This window comes from Patella vulgata, chromosome 6, assembly GCF_932274485.2.
Source record: "Patella vulgata chromosome 6, xgPatVulg1.2, whole genome shotgun sequence".
NCBI classification, from domain to species: domain Eukaryota; kingdom Metazoa; phylum Mollusca; class Gastropoda; family Patellidae; genus Patella; species Patella vulgata.
Window position 1 is genome coordinate 31,522,546 of NC_065884.2, and position 15,421 is coordinate 31,537,966.

At 35.6% G+C, this 15,421-nt stretch overlaps 1 long non-coding RNA gene across 2 annotated transcripts in view; it reads right to left on the minus strand.

The window, feature by feature from the left end:
- LOC130013244 (uncharacterized) overlaps nucleotides 1-15,421 on the minus strand; it is a 34,067-nt gene that overhangs the window by 17,064 nt on the left and 1,582 nt on the right. The window contains exon 2 of one of the 2 annotated variants that reach the window (XR_008788621.1): nucleotides 14,591-14,761. The exons of the other annotated variant lie outside the window; for it this stretch is intronic. This is a non-coding gene — a long non-coding RNA (uncharacterized LOC130013244). The remainder of the gene's footprint in view (nucleotides 1-14,590; nucleotides 14,762-15,421) is intronic. 2 annotated transcript variants of the gene reach the window in all.

Below are 15,421 nucleotides of genomic sequence, written 5' to 3' on the forward strand. Positions count from 1 at the left end.
CCTAAGCGGAAAATGCTCATCTTCGAACTCCATCAAGGCATTGACCTAATCAACACATACACCAAGTTTGAACATTCTAGCCCAATTAGGAAGAGAGTTATCGTGTCCCAAAGCATCAACCAATCAAATTGCTTATCTCTGCTTACCCTAAGCGGAAAATGCTCATCTTCGAACTCCATCAAGGCATTGACCTAATAAACACATACACCAAGTTTGAACATTCTAGCTCAATTAGGAAGAGAGTTATTGTGTCCCAAAAAGTGTGACGGACAGACGGACGGACGGACGGACGAACCCATTTTAATAGTCCCCTGCTTTCTTCGAAAGGCGGGGGACAATAATATGATTTTTTATACAATCAAGGGCCATAATCCAGCAAGTTATGGTCCGATATGCGCAAATATCAAAAGGAACCGAGATCTCTGGGTTATAAACATACATTTCAAGTTATTTGCATTAAACTATAAGGATGCATTATGTAAGAGCTAAATTTGCCTAATGCAGATCTTTCGTTTGGCCTCAGGCCAAATGTTATATAAATCATTAATTAGACATTTATTCACATGCCAAGCCCATAATCAATTCTCCAGGCCATCAGATGGTTTTGATTTTCAACCCATTTAAACACGATTGACAAACTTGCTATTACATACTTTTACACTATTTGCGTACAAGGAGCAGCCATTTTGTCTAGCAATTTCGGTCAGATTTTCACGAAATTCGAACTCAATGATCATTAAGGTGTACTAGTGATATATTAACTGTTAATTGACCCACAGCGACTTTTGTTGACGCCTAAAACGTTATCGTTAAGTACCCACTGCGACTTTTGTCGACAAAACCAGTTAGCCGAATGCAACATTTCTAGCGTAATGAGAGTTACTTTCCTTATGAACAGGCGACTTTTTCTCGTTTGTTTACTTCCTGTTTGATATATTGATAGTTAAAAATCTTACTATTTCTTTTTGAAAAACTATAATAAAAAAGTGATATGTCTAGGCCTATATATAGCTAGAACAACGTTCTCCTAACGACGGATTACCATCCTTATTGAATGACGTGATTCAGATTTTATCGGTGGTGTAGAATTTTATAGTTTTGCGTTAGAATGTGATAGGCTAGTAGGCCTACTGATATGTCGATATGTGATAGAAGCAAGTAGGCTTAATCAACAAATTACTTAAATAATCTTACATTAAAAGAGATTTGTGATGAATGATTTTTAGTTCACAACAGCGAACAAAAAAAAAAACAAAAAAAATAGAACCAGACTAACCATTATATCGTCGCTGGGCGTCAAAAATCTTGTAAATCGATTTTATCAAGTTTTCAGGATGAAGAAAAAACTTTCTAATTCTATGCCTAATACATTTTCTAATCGCTAAAGCGTACATGGCAGAATCAAATGAAATGACTTTTCATGTATTGGAGTACAGATATTAAAATCATGTAGGTTTTGTTGTATTCCGACTTATTGGAAATTTGATCAAAATTTTGTTCCCAAATTTTGAGATACGAGTTGTACGAGACTTTCGTGTCTAACATTTCGGTTGAAACTGTCAAATTTATGAAGATACAAGGATTTCTTTTATAAAACGAACGTATATTTGCTAATATGTTGATGACTGGAGCGGCTAATAATGTCTATTCTGTAGTCTGGGGTTTGAAACTATAGCCAATGGTCATCATCAGCTTGTAAACTCTTTAGTTATGACGATTAAGACTGGAAGATTGGAATGGATGGGGTTTAATGTCTCATCAACACAATACTTCGGTCATTTTGAGACAATCATTATTATTTTGTATATTACGATTACATGAGAAATGCGATATGCGAATGTTGCTCGGACTACCATCCTTCGACTTCCAACTGTCAAGGGGTTCTTTTCAATGGTTTTGTGCTCCATCCGAATAACTAGATACAATTTCCACAGCCCCAAAGGCACCACACCGTCAAGGTTTTTTTTATATCGGTTTTGTGACCATCCTTCGACTTCCAACTGTCAAGGGGTTCTTTTCAATGGTTTTGTGCTCCATCCGAATAACTAGATACAATTTCCACAGCCCCAAAGGCACCACACCGTCAAGGTTTTTTTTATATCGGTTTTGTGACCATCTGAACAACTAGATACAATTTCCACAGTCTCAAATGCACCACACCTGTCAGACGAAGTCCGGGTTTCCAAAAATCCCTAAGTTTCTTCACTTCTCATTTCAGGATTCGAACCTGACACATTGTAGTAGAGAATCATCTGCCCCGCCAGCTCGATTGCCACGATTGTGTTCGATAAAAAATTGATAATTGCAGATAATACACTGGGAAATTAACAACTATTGGTATTTTGTGTCATATCATTTAATTAAATTTCTACACTTTACATGCGAACAAATGGAAACAATAATCAACACTAACGACCTAAGAGAGTTTATGTATGGTTTAATGGTCGAGAGCGAGACATTAAGTAATATATTGATACTGCATGAGGCGTTAGCCGAGTGTTGTTTCAACATATTACGCAATGTCTTTAGCTCGGGACCATTAAACAACTTAAAATAAGACAATATCTCGCACATGCTTTTCAATGAAATACGTCACGCGAGTCCAATATTTCATCTAGTATAGATAATGTACGATTGGCAAGTTGCCCGTACATTATTGGAAATAATGGTATGCCAACATCAAAGGATGACGTCACATCTGTATTTTAACTGTTTTTAATTATGAGAAAGTTGATCATAAAACGCATGGTAGTCAACTGGAATCACAGATTTAAGTTGTTGTAGATGATCATACTTAGATTTCTTTATTGGTAGTCGTACGTGGTATGCCGGGGATACTGTATCCGAATTTGCTGGTGCATTAGAATTTCGACTTCTTGGTAATGGCTGATACTGATCACCAAAATTTAATTTGAATTCAATAACACATGATGGTAAATATTTCAAAACCCTTAAATCGTTGAAGCAAGGGTCCCCAACTTTATTTCCTGGTCGGATTGTATCAAAATACTTCAATGAGCTGAAATCCTTAAAGAAGCCATGGTTAACGTAGTTCACTACATATGGTTGATGTGGTCTAGCATGTTTCAGCAATTCTATGTAGTTTGATGGAGAATAGATGGGTACTTTACGAAATTTCCTCTCTAATTCTAAAGTGCTTTGGACTGAATCCACCTCCATTTGGGTGTGACCTTTCTCAAGATACTTCTGGATAATGACAACATTCCTTTGGACGGCAGTGTGCAATAAAGCATTCGATAAAGATGCGTTTTGATTTTGGTATCCACAGCCTCACTAAAGAGAATAATTTCCTGAACCCCAGGCTCTATTAAGGTATGCACATAGTTTTGAATACATGATGCAAAATTGTGTGAGGAAAGACTGCCCTCCCCCTCATGCCAGAAATAACAGTGAACGTCCTTAGTTGCCAAGTTATGTGTAGTAAAGTTATGACAGGCGAGTTTAGTTTTGTAATAAACAGCACTGGCCTGATAGATGGACATATGAGTACCGACTGCAGATCCATGGTTGAGACTTTTATTTTGTTGTCAACTAAAGCTCGCTCCTTATCAAGAAACTTCTCATTTCTGGCACTATCTTTACGTTTAACATAAGCTGCATAATTGTCATCTGTCACATTCCCTGTTTCATGACCAACACAAATGTCGCATTGGTCCTTCTTCGGTTGATATAAGGACAAGTTCATTTCAACAAATATTTTGCGAAGGACTTTTGAGCTGACAGCTAATTTATCATTGGTTTCAGAAAATGAAGTGAATAATGGCTCAAGGTATTCCTTTGTTGTTGAAGTTCTACAATAATGCGATGGCATTTTAACCAAATTTGTTAGGAACTGGCGAGCGCAGAAATTCTGGATAGTTGCTTTTTTCGGCCTTACTTGAGTTTCTTTAACTGTTTCGGGTAGACCATGATCATTCAATGCTTTCATCCATTCATAAACTGTGTATTCACCGATTCCTAGCGTCGATAAAAACATATTTTTACAGACTTGAATTTTCTGTTGGCCGATTTTTAAGAAATACTTGAAAGTAAATTTTCGTCTACTATTTTCACCAATAGATGCAGTTGTGTAACAATTTTCAACCAAATTTCCGACATATATTTTCTTCGCGTTCCAATCCATATTGTTCCAAAAAGATCTAAATATTTCTTCCCTATTGGTATCATTTATCTGTCGACATTTCCTACTTTTATCACATCTTTTGCTGCAGCCTCCATCTCCTAAAATTCTTCCATCTCTTTCTAAACAGTATTTTTTCTTTCCGTCTATCTTTCCTACACCTTTATAAGCTTTACCATTCATGCGTAGTCTCTTATTTTTTTTTCTTTGCCATTTGTTAGGATCCGCCATCCCCCTCTTTGACCGTTTTGATTTATTATCGTCAACAATTTCTTCGTGATCGACTTGAATCATTCCAGCATGACCATCGTATTCAAGGATTGTATCTTCTTTACCTTCATCTAGCTCCACGAATCCAATTTCAGCATTACTAAACTCCCCATCACTAGTCCCAACCTGTTCATCCACTCCAGGCCCTTCGCCAACCAGTCCACACACTGTAGGCCCTGTCTCAAACTGCCCACCTGTCCTATCACTTCCTAATACTCTAGACTCTGTCCCAAGCCCACCTATACTAGGCCCTGTCCCAACCTGTCCACCCTTAGCCGACTCTATCCCGACTAGTCCACCCACTCTAGGCCCTGTCCCAAACTGGTCACATGCACATGGCCCTGTCCCAACCTTTTCAAATATTCTAGACCCTGTCCCAACCTGCCCATCTATACTAGGACCTGTCCCAACTTTTCCACCCCTAGTCGACCCTATCCCCACCAGTCTACCCACTCTAGATCCAGTCCCAAACTGGTCACCTGTACTTGGCCCTGTCCCAACCTGCCCACCTACATTAGGCCATGTCCCAACCTGTCCACCCATAGTCTGCCCTATGTCATCCTGTTCACTTACATTAGGCCCTGTTCTAACCTGTCAACCCATAGTCGGCCCTGCTCCGACCGCTCCACCCATAGTCGACCCTGCTCCAACATTTCCACTTACACTAGGCCATGTCCCAACCAGTTCAACAACACTAGGCCCTGCCCCAATCAATTTACCTAATGTATGACCTGCCCCAACCTGTTCGCCTAGTCTAGGCCGTGTCCTAACCTGCTCTCCTACTCTAGACCCTGGGCCGAACTCCTCACCTACTATAGGCCCATCGCTATCAGTATCACTATTGTTGTAGTCGTATTTTGATTTCTTCTTTTCAGGTTTCCAGTCTGGATCATTACTACTACTGTCTAAATCAGATTCACTATCACTGAAATTGTCACCCTCCTCACACCCTATCCGATTGTCAACACACTCTTTTCGAGCGCCAATTGTAGTAATTGTTTCCCTCTGGACGACATAATAACTGTAATAATTGTAAGATTGTAAAATCATATAAATCTGCAACTGTAAAAGAAATGAAATGACACAAAATTATAACCAAAACATAAAATATGAGATATATTTTAATCGAACAGTTCATTCAAAAATCACGTATCTCAAAGAATTCGTTGACAAAATCAAGATCAAAATTCTTGTATAATATTTTACTTTGTTAATAACCAAATAAAAGTTTACATTTGTGAATAAAAATTTAATAAAAATGACAGTTATTTTAATAAGCTTATTAGTTACCCAAACTTCGAATTATAAATTTGGATAAATTCTATCCAATGAGCATAAAAAGTGAAATTATGACATTTAATAATATTTTGTGCTAAAACTATAACCATTACGTAGAGTTATTATGCTGCTAATACTTATAATGTAATTTATTATAATTAAACTATTCAAACTTACAATTTGTAGACGTTATTCGTTAGTTATAGGCTCGACGTCAACATCTAGGCACATGTTCTTGAGTTACGAGATTTTCGACGACACAACTACGGTCCAATGAGAATAGGAGATTTTTTCACATGATCATAATTAGATTTCTGATTGGTTATCAGGCTCAGTATTTTCGCAGAAGATGTATCACTGAATTCTTTGCCAAGTCGTCAAATAAAAGAAAAACCGGGAAAATTGAGTTACGAGATTTTTGACGCCCAACGACGATATACATGAATTTTGCATGTAATGTCTAAATGAATTTTTGGTATAGAATTCATATTTATGAAAATAACATTAAAGTTTAATTTAGATTATTTCATCCATTTACATGTAGGGTCTATCTACAGTTGTTTTTTAATGATATGACTTTAAAATGTATCTATATTTTAACACTACTGACGATTATGACGTGGGTTTTTATGACATCACACCTCTGGGTCATTTAAGAGTTAAAACAGTTTTTAAAATTGATTAAAAATTGTAAACCTCTGGAGGGTGCACAAGCTAAAATAGCGATTTTTTTGCACATATTAGGGGCCATAATCGAGGAAGTTACAGACTGATATGGGCAAATGTCTGGAATCATGCACTTAAATCCTTTACTGGCAATTGCTGAGTTGGAAAAATATCAACTGCATATTTTTGAATATTTATTTGGTACCCATGAGGAACCTGGCTTTACTGCTTCTCTTCTTGTGGCTTTTTATCTGCAAGTTTAAATTAATTGCTATTTAACTAGCCTATTTGTTATAACTGATAAGTAAAATAATGATTAAAACTAAATGTAAGATGTAAATTTTTGTAATTGAGTAATAGTTCCAATACCTTGTAAAATGAAAGACTTCACTGGATGTTTATAATTACTTGTGGTCAATATCTAATACATGTGCCATATCAAACCTTTGCACATTGTTTTAAACATGTCTCAGTTTAGACAGATAATAATTAAGAGAACTCACAAAATTCTAAGCAAGAATACACAATATACAGGTCACAATTCTATGGAATACAATTACTGATTATTAATGAGCGACCTTTCGACTAGGCTTCTCTAGTCATTATCAAGCAATAATAAAATACGAAAATATATACATGTACACAACAATACTTGGGTAATGCTGACCAACCAGAGATACCTTTTAATTACATGTACCCAAAGAAGACCTAACTTAGATGGATAGAAATGAAATGAAATGTGGTTTAACGTCATACTGTTCTGCTCCTATACTGGGCTAATGAAAACGGGCATACGCCATACAGTGTGCTATGAGGGAAATTTTGCCCGGGCAGAGGCACTATCGTCTACTCTTATATCGAATTTCAACTGCCAAGGGATCTTTTACGTGCATTCCAATGTTTACAAGGGACCTTGGTTTTTCGTCTCATCCGAAGGACTAGACAGCTGTCCTTGTCAGGCCCTCCGTACTGCATCACTGACAAGGGGAAACCACGTCGGAAAATTGGGATGAACTTTCTCGGCCAATGCAGGGATCGAACACCCGACCTCCAGGCTCGTCAATTAGAACTAGCGAACACGAATTATCGCGACAGCAAATTATTCAATTTTATTATTATTAACATCGAAATAGTGGACGATTTCATCCCCAAAGGCATGGATGAAATCTCCCCCACAAAGCCCTGGTCGATATTAGATGATACCATCTCATCGTTGTTTTTTTTTTTTATTCCGGTGCAAAGTTATCCTCAGAGATATGGAATTATCAATTTAATGAGCGATTCCGAGGTGAAGAAACACAAGCGAGGCTGGAAGGGAAACATGAAATTTAGATCGGTTGTAAAAAAATGCATGATTTTCAGATCTGAAGGCCTGAATAATCAGAAAACCATTAGAATTTGTTTGTTTTTAAAAGTTCTGCCACATGTTAACGTTTTGTATACAAAACTTTTAATATCATGGATTTAGCTGTTCAAGACATAAAAATTCATTGAAAATCAATATACTTGTTCGTCTCAAGATCTTAAACTCTGTGTATCAATCTGTAGTCAATCGGATGATAACTTTAGCCTTTAGAGCGTCACAAAGTGATCAAGGGCCATAACTCTGGCAGTAATTATCAGAAATTGCTGAAAATCAATAGGATTTTTCGCCTCATGACCTTAAACAGTGTGTATAAATTTAAAGTCAATCGGATATTAACCTAGGCCTCTAGAGCGTCCACAAGATTTTTCAAAGTGATCAAGGGCCATAACTCTGGGGTTCTTCGTCTCATGAGTCATGACCTTAAACACTGTGTATAAATTTTAGGTTAATCGGATATTAACTTTGGCCTCTAGAGCGTCCACAAGATTTTTCAAGTGATCAGGGGCCATAACTCTAGCAATAATTATCGGAAATTGCTGAAAATCAATAGGCTTCTTCGTCTCATGACCTTAAACACTGTGTATAAATTTAAAGTCAATCAGATATTAACTTTGGCCTCTAGAGCGTCCAAAAGCTATTGTGGACGCCGGACCGACGGACGGACAGACGGGGGCGACGACAATATATAACCACATTTCAATGTGGGCGTACAAAAAGTGATCCTGACAAAATTTGTTACTAAATTAGCTGACTTTCTAATGGGAAATTTCTCGACAAGGAAAGATGCTAGAAGCAATTTTTGGACATCTATATGATCGTATTGATCCACTCTGTATGTCTATTGAAATCAATATCATAATTTTAAACGAATAATAAATATAACTCACTTCAAAAAATATTTGTTTTGAAGGCTAAAAATACAGTTTTTGCCAAAATGACATTAATTCCAGTGATAATGAAAATGTTAAAGGAGCTAAATCGCTAATATTTTGGATCTAGAAACTGACATATATACTAATGTAATGTGAATGTATATAAACTGATTTACATTCAATTGTTTCTGTTTTTACTGCAATTTCTAATCAGTTATATTCGCCGAAATACGCCAGAAGTCTCAATCCAATGGCAATCTCTAGCGTCTGGTTATTCCACTCTATACCGATAGTATTTATTGCGCATGCTATCCAGATAAGAATATGACGTCACCGTTTGACATGACTTGTGGAATATATCTAGTCTCTTTCTATGAGTCGTTTGTTAAAAATGGAGCTGAAATGCACCATGGTACACGATTCGTGTACCAACGGGAAATGTTTATTTTGTCTTAATTATTGGATATCAGAAGCCCATCTTTTTTCCATAAGATCACAACATCAATGTTGATTTAAATTGACAAATAATTTGTGTTTTCAATGTCGAAGATTTTGGATGATATTGAGTTAGAGACTTAGCTACATTAAGTTAGTTCTATGAAATCATAAATGGCATATGGCATCACCTGGTGAAACTTTTATGAGAATTGAATAGTGACTTGTAGAAAATCATCTATTTCTCTGCAACCGTACAAGTTAGAAACCATTTTGTGGTATCTGTATGATCGTATGGGTTCATTCTATTTGTTGATTGGAATCAAATTTCATAATTTTAAAAACATTACAAGTCAGACTCATTTCATTAAAATATCTGTTTTGAAGGCTAAAAATACAGTTTTTGCCCAAATGACGTCATTTCCGGTGACAGTGAAAATATTAAATTGGATTGCCTTAGTCAAAAGTGGCATTAGGCATCAAATGGTAAATAAATTGAAAATCGAATGATAATTGACTCTTTTACAGGCAAAATAACATAAAAAGTGACTCATGCAAAATTACCTATTTCTCGGCAACTGCTCATATTACACACCAATTTTCACATACATTGTCTTCGTATGGATTAATGCTACAAGTTTATAGAAATATTTTAAAATATGTAAAGCCTGAATGCGTTGTAAATAGCTCATTTTTACACCTGTTTTCACCTTTATATTGAAATGGCACAAAAAAAACCCCCGAAATTAAAAACATTGACTCCGACTTTTTTTGCGCCTTTTGTAGGGGCATTTGTCTTGATCTATCAGATTTGCAAAAATTAACAATTGCTAGTGAAACAACGTTCCGACTCGTCAAAATTAGAGTTTTTAGCAAAATTGCGTCACAGAAATGAAATGATATGAAATGTTGTTTTATGGCACGTGAGCTCCAACCGGGCTATATTGCGCCAAACATATGGTGAAATGTTGTTTTATGGCACGTGAGCTCCAACCGGGCTATATTGCGCCAAACATATGGTGAATTTTACGAGACAAATTAAAACAATATCACAGAAATGTATTTATATATGTAAATAAAAACAAATATAACAGAAAATATAATTAAAAATGAATTATATCAAAGCTTTTACATATATAATCATTCAAAAAATAATACATGATAAAAAATATACAATTAAAATTTTAAAAAAAAGTTTGTCTCTTTTAAAAAGTTAAGCAGTTTAGAATAAAGACCCGGTTGGGCAAACAATTGATGTAAGGAATGGCAACGGTAATGATTTAATCTAATGTCTTTCAGATGCTTGCACTCAATCAAAATGTGCTTAACTGTCAATGGAACATGACAATGAACACATTCTGGTTGAGGTTCTCGCTTTAAGATGTAAATATGAGTAAAAAATGTATGACCTCTGCGAGAGCGGCACAAAACAACCTCATCTTACCTGTTAGTTCTATAGGAGGTTGGTCAGTCTCCTAGGAGAGGCTTAATGTGATGAAGTTTGTTCATGCCTGCAAGATCCCAAGACCGTTGCCAGTGCCCATATATAAAGAAGTTAATAGATGATTTAAAATCGGAGAAAGGTAAAAGAAATTGTGATATGGGAAGATCTAAATCAGACTTGGCAGCTAAGTCTGCTTGATCATTCCCTTTAATATCAACATGACTGGGGAGCCAGCAAAGGATGGTTTCCTTTGCGTTAAACTCTTGTGATAGTAGCAGAGGATAAATGTCTGCTACTATTGGGTCAATTGGGTGTACAAGCTGCTTATTGTTTATTGCCTGTAAAGTCTAAAGAGGACAAAGAATCAGTGAATACGACTTTTTCTTAAATTAGAAGATGATTGAATGAATTCCAGTGCCTGAAAGATGGCCTGGAGCTCAGCAGTAAATATGGAAGCAGCAGAAATGATTCCAGATGGTGTGACAGTAGCCGAAGCTACCCGATGAGGCGATCACCATCTTTGGAACCATCTGTGTAAATGGGAGCATAATAATCACCATATTTAGACCTTAACTCTCGAAAGAGAGACTGAAACACTGAGAAACTAGTATCTTTCTTTTTGTTTTTCGTTAGATCCAAACTGATCTTTGGAGACGATATACATGTAGTCCATGGTGGAGTACTAATTATAAACAAAGGGGTATTCACAATGCTGATGCCAGCCTCTGACAAAAGGGGTTGGATGCAAATACCGAATGATGGAATAACGTTAGTTTTCAGTAAATACAGATGTTCATGATATGGTCTAAATATGGTATTAAATGATATATGATTAAGCAGAGATGCAATTTTTTGTAGCATACTGCAGCACCAGTTTATCAAGTCTGTCATGCAATGAGAAATTGTGTCGCATCCGGTGCCGATAGCAAACTTTACCTGTAATAAAAAAAATTCAGAATTTGCACAATGGAGCATATGAACTTTTGTTTTATACAAATCGGGCAATAAATAATGAATCTAGAACTGATAAACTGAATTGGCCAATAGCGGCCAAGAAAAATTATCAGACAACCCTTTAACCCTGGGTAAAATGGCATAAAAAAATATTCATTATTAAAAAAGTTTTAAATTTTCAAAATTTGGCGCCTCATATTTCCGAAGATTCGTCAAATATCATAAATCTAAAACACTGTAGCTATGTGCCATGTCTCCAACTATGCCAAAATGTATCAAATATTAAAATCCAACGATTCTTGTTAAAATTACAGCAATATTTTAAAAAACGACAACTTCAGTGATTTCAGACATTTCGCATTGTCGCAGAACGTTCAAAATAGCTTTATCACCCAATAATACATTCTACAGTAGATATCGCTTGTGTGATATATTTCATAATCTACTGCGATATCTCCTTAGGAGATATCGCTTTACATGAATTTGATTGGTCCGTTGAAAAGGAACTACTTTTTTTTATTTTCAAAGAACAGTTCATTTATTATTAAAAGTAACTTTTTTGTTATTAAAAATGAACTATTATTATTCAATTGACCTTGATGGAAACACTGGGTCAATATAAAAGGACTTTGCAATGTTTGAATTGCTGTCAAAAAATGATGTATCACTACGCCTTAATGTTCAGTAAAAGTGAAATCTACAGCAAAGAATTATATTTATCTATTTGTGCATGTAAGAAGGGATTGGGTGATAAATAAAATCTCCTACTCGTCTTTTTTGATATCAAAAAAGACTGGTAGGAGATTCTCTATTTATACTCTAAGTCACACCCACTTTTCCAGTAAAACCGAAGATATAAAATCGATCCGACAAGTAGTGGAAAAAGAAAAATAATAATAAGAACTAGATCTGCTAAGCAGATATTAAAGCTTTCATATTTACAATCACTTCCTGTCACATATATGGGTCATATAAAGAATCTGAACAAGATAAAAAAAATCATTAAAATCGGCACGAAAAAAGTCAAGGGCAAAATTCGAAATTGTGACATTTTCAAATACCATAAATTCGACCCTGATCCCGGCTATCCAGAAATGTATTCATTTTGGAAATAGGAGACGTATTCTTCAAACTCTGGCCTATTGTATTCATTTCCATGTCTGTTATCGTCGGGTTTTCACTTTTTCTCATATTCAGTTCAAAATGGTGACCATCAGTTGACCGATATCAAAATTCTTATTGGATAGATTTTTAGGCATTCCTTCAAGGATTCAGAAAATGTAACTCCCATGTCTGTGAGTAAAATACTGCGAAAGCCTTGTGGATTTTCACGTTTCAAGATGGAGGCACTTTCGGTTCAATCGGCAGACTTCATATTTTGTGTACACATCTGTACTTTCTTAGCTAGAACAGAAAAAAATTTCAAGGCACTCTGACCTATATTTCGTCGATTTTTTTGAAAATTTTGATCCTTAATTTCATCAAGGGGAGATAATTTAGAAAATTTCTAATGACATCTTTCAAGTCGCATCGGTAAGGCCTACTTACATACTAAATTTCATGAAAATCGTGCAACTATTAAAGAAGTTGTCAACTTGGTCTCAACTTCCAGTTCGAAATCACAGCGACAAATTTTTGAAATTCGAAAATTGGAAGTAAATGTTTCAAGGTACTCAAAGAAAAAAGAATTAGTAAAATAGGTCAAACAGTCACAAAGTTACAGCAATGTAGGTCAAATGCATTCGTTCGTAAAATTCAGTGATTTCAGATGAGTAAAATGTTTTGAAAATATATTCATTCCAAAGCCACTACCTATTCTTGGGGGGGAGGGGGGGTACGTCAAAGTTTCAGAAAGTTCCTATGGTTAGATTCTGAGATATGAGATTTGCAGGAAAAGAACAAAAAAAAAAATAATAATAATATTAATCTTAACAGAAACAATAAGCTTTTCACACTTTTTTTAAAAAAAATTATCAAGAAAAAAATAAGACTTTCAATGATGGACACATTATTTTATTATAGATCCTATAAATCTTTGTCAATGATTAATAATAATAGGCCTGTATACTATAGTCTAACAATATGTCAATAAAGTATGTGAAGACTCGGCCCGTACTAAAAACATGCACAGATCTAGAAATATGATAGGGTTTGGTTCAAGTTTTCTCTTTTACGGTATTGGAAAATACCAACCAAATTAAAAAACACCTAGCACGAAGTCGTCGATATCACAAGCCTCCTGTCCACAAACTTGACCTCTCAATGTTGACACAACCTTCACCCTTTATGGCGTTATGGCTTTTGAATATTGGTCGTGTATCAACCTTTGCGCTTAAATGGATATGCAAATAATAAAATTACTCTGTACTCACTTTTTTTACTGGTATTATTTCATTCGGGATAAATATACAGTAGACTTCGACGGACGCGCATACAACGGACTATCGCTTATAACGGACACAACAGTTTGGTCCCGATTTTTGTAATAGACATTTCTTATTTTCAAAGTCTTTTATAGCGGACACTGTATAATGGACAATCATTTATAACGGACAATTTTCATCGGTGCCTAATCGACAAATCAATGTAAAAGTCTATTTCTATAACGGACTCTCGAATAAGCAGAACAAAATGATGATATTACTGATTTTATTATCGGTGACTGGAATACTTTTCCCAGAAAATATCCATATTGTTTTTATGGTAAACATGTGAATACATACATGACTTTTATGTAAATACATGTATGTTCTGTAGATTCTGCATATGATAAATGCTGTTATTTCATGGGATGGTGTTACCTTCTGGTCGCTAATTCAGGGTTGATAGTAGTTTTTTTATATAACGGACACCGTTTATAACGGACGATTTCTTCCGGTCCCGAGGTGTCCGTTATATGCGAAGTCTACTGTATATGTAAAATGGCAAAAAACCTCATATGGTTTTAGACAGATAGTGTCAAAATGAGTCTTGTTTTGGATGGAATCAAAAACCTGAATATTAATATTGGGCACATTCTTCACTCCTTGGGCAGATTGCAATCTTCACTACCTTGCTGCACAAAGTCCACTCTGTCTGTGCAGATTGGACCCTGCGTGCGGAGATTGTATGTCCAAAAATATTTGCTGTAATTATTTTTGTATAATTGAAATAAATACACTTACATTGTATAACAAACAGTTTTATTTATCAAAGTGCAATGTACATTGTAGCTTGTAACGTGTTTCTGAATTCTGGTTAAGTGGACATAAATCTTTAGATTCGAGTATGCCGATGACCCAATTTTTTCAGATTGTAGTCAGGCTGTGAGGCAGCAAAAATTTGGTGAGTTCCCACTAAAATATATTATTGTAAGCAACTCATAATAAATATACCCTTTAAAGATTTTGGTTAAATTGATGGTGGTTTATGGCTTTCAATCATTTGTACATGCTGTCCTGCTAACGCAGTGATCATTATGAATACAGAGTAGGATTAGGCGGATTATTATCGTTCGTTTGTTCGTGGGGTGGACATTCGGATTATCATTGCGGTAATCCCAATACCTTGGACAGAGTTAACTCAGCGCGCAGATTAGTCAACGGAAATTAGACAGAGATTCACGCATGCGGCGCGCGGGGGTAATCTCTTCACGAGGGGCAATCTGCACTCATCATCCTAAAACTTGAATTTGACTGAAAATTTCAATATATTCCCTTTTCATTATCTATTTCTTAACTATAATAGTAAGAACTGTCAGTTCTTTATTAATAAAAAACTTAACTTAAGTTTGCAAGGTAAAACAAAAAAGATCCAATTGTATAGCTAAAAACAAATACATCCAATCCATCCAGATATGTTATTACTTAGCCTACTATTACTAAGCTACTTTTATAATATATAAGCAGTGTACTCTTATAAAACATTAGTTCAGCCCTGAACGTAGGTCTCATTACACTCGGCCTGTAGCCTACATTCAGGAACCGTCCTATTGAATCCTTGTCGAAAAATTTCGT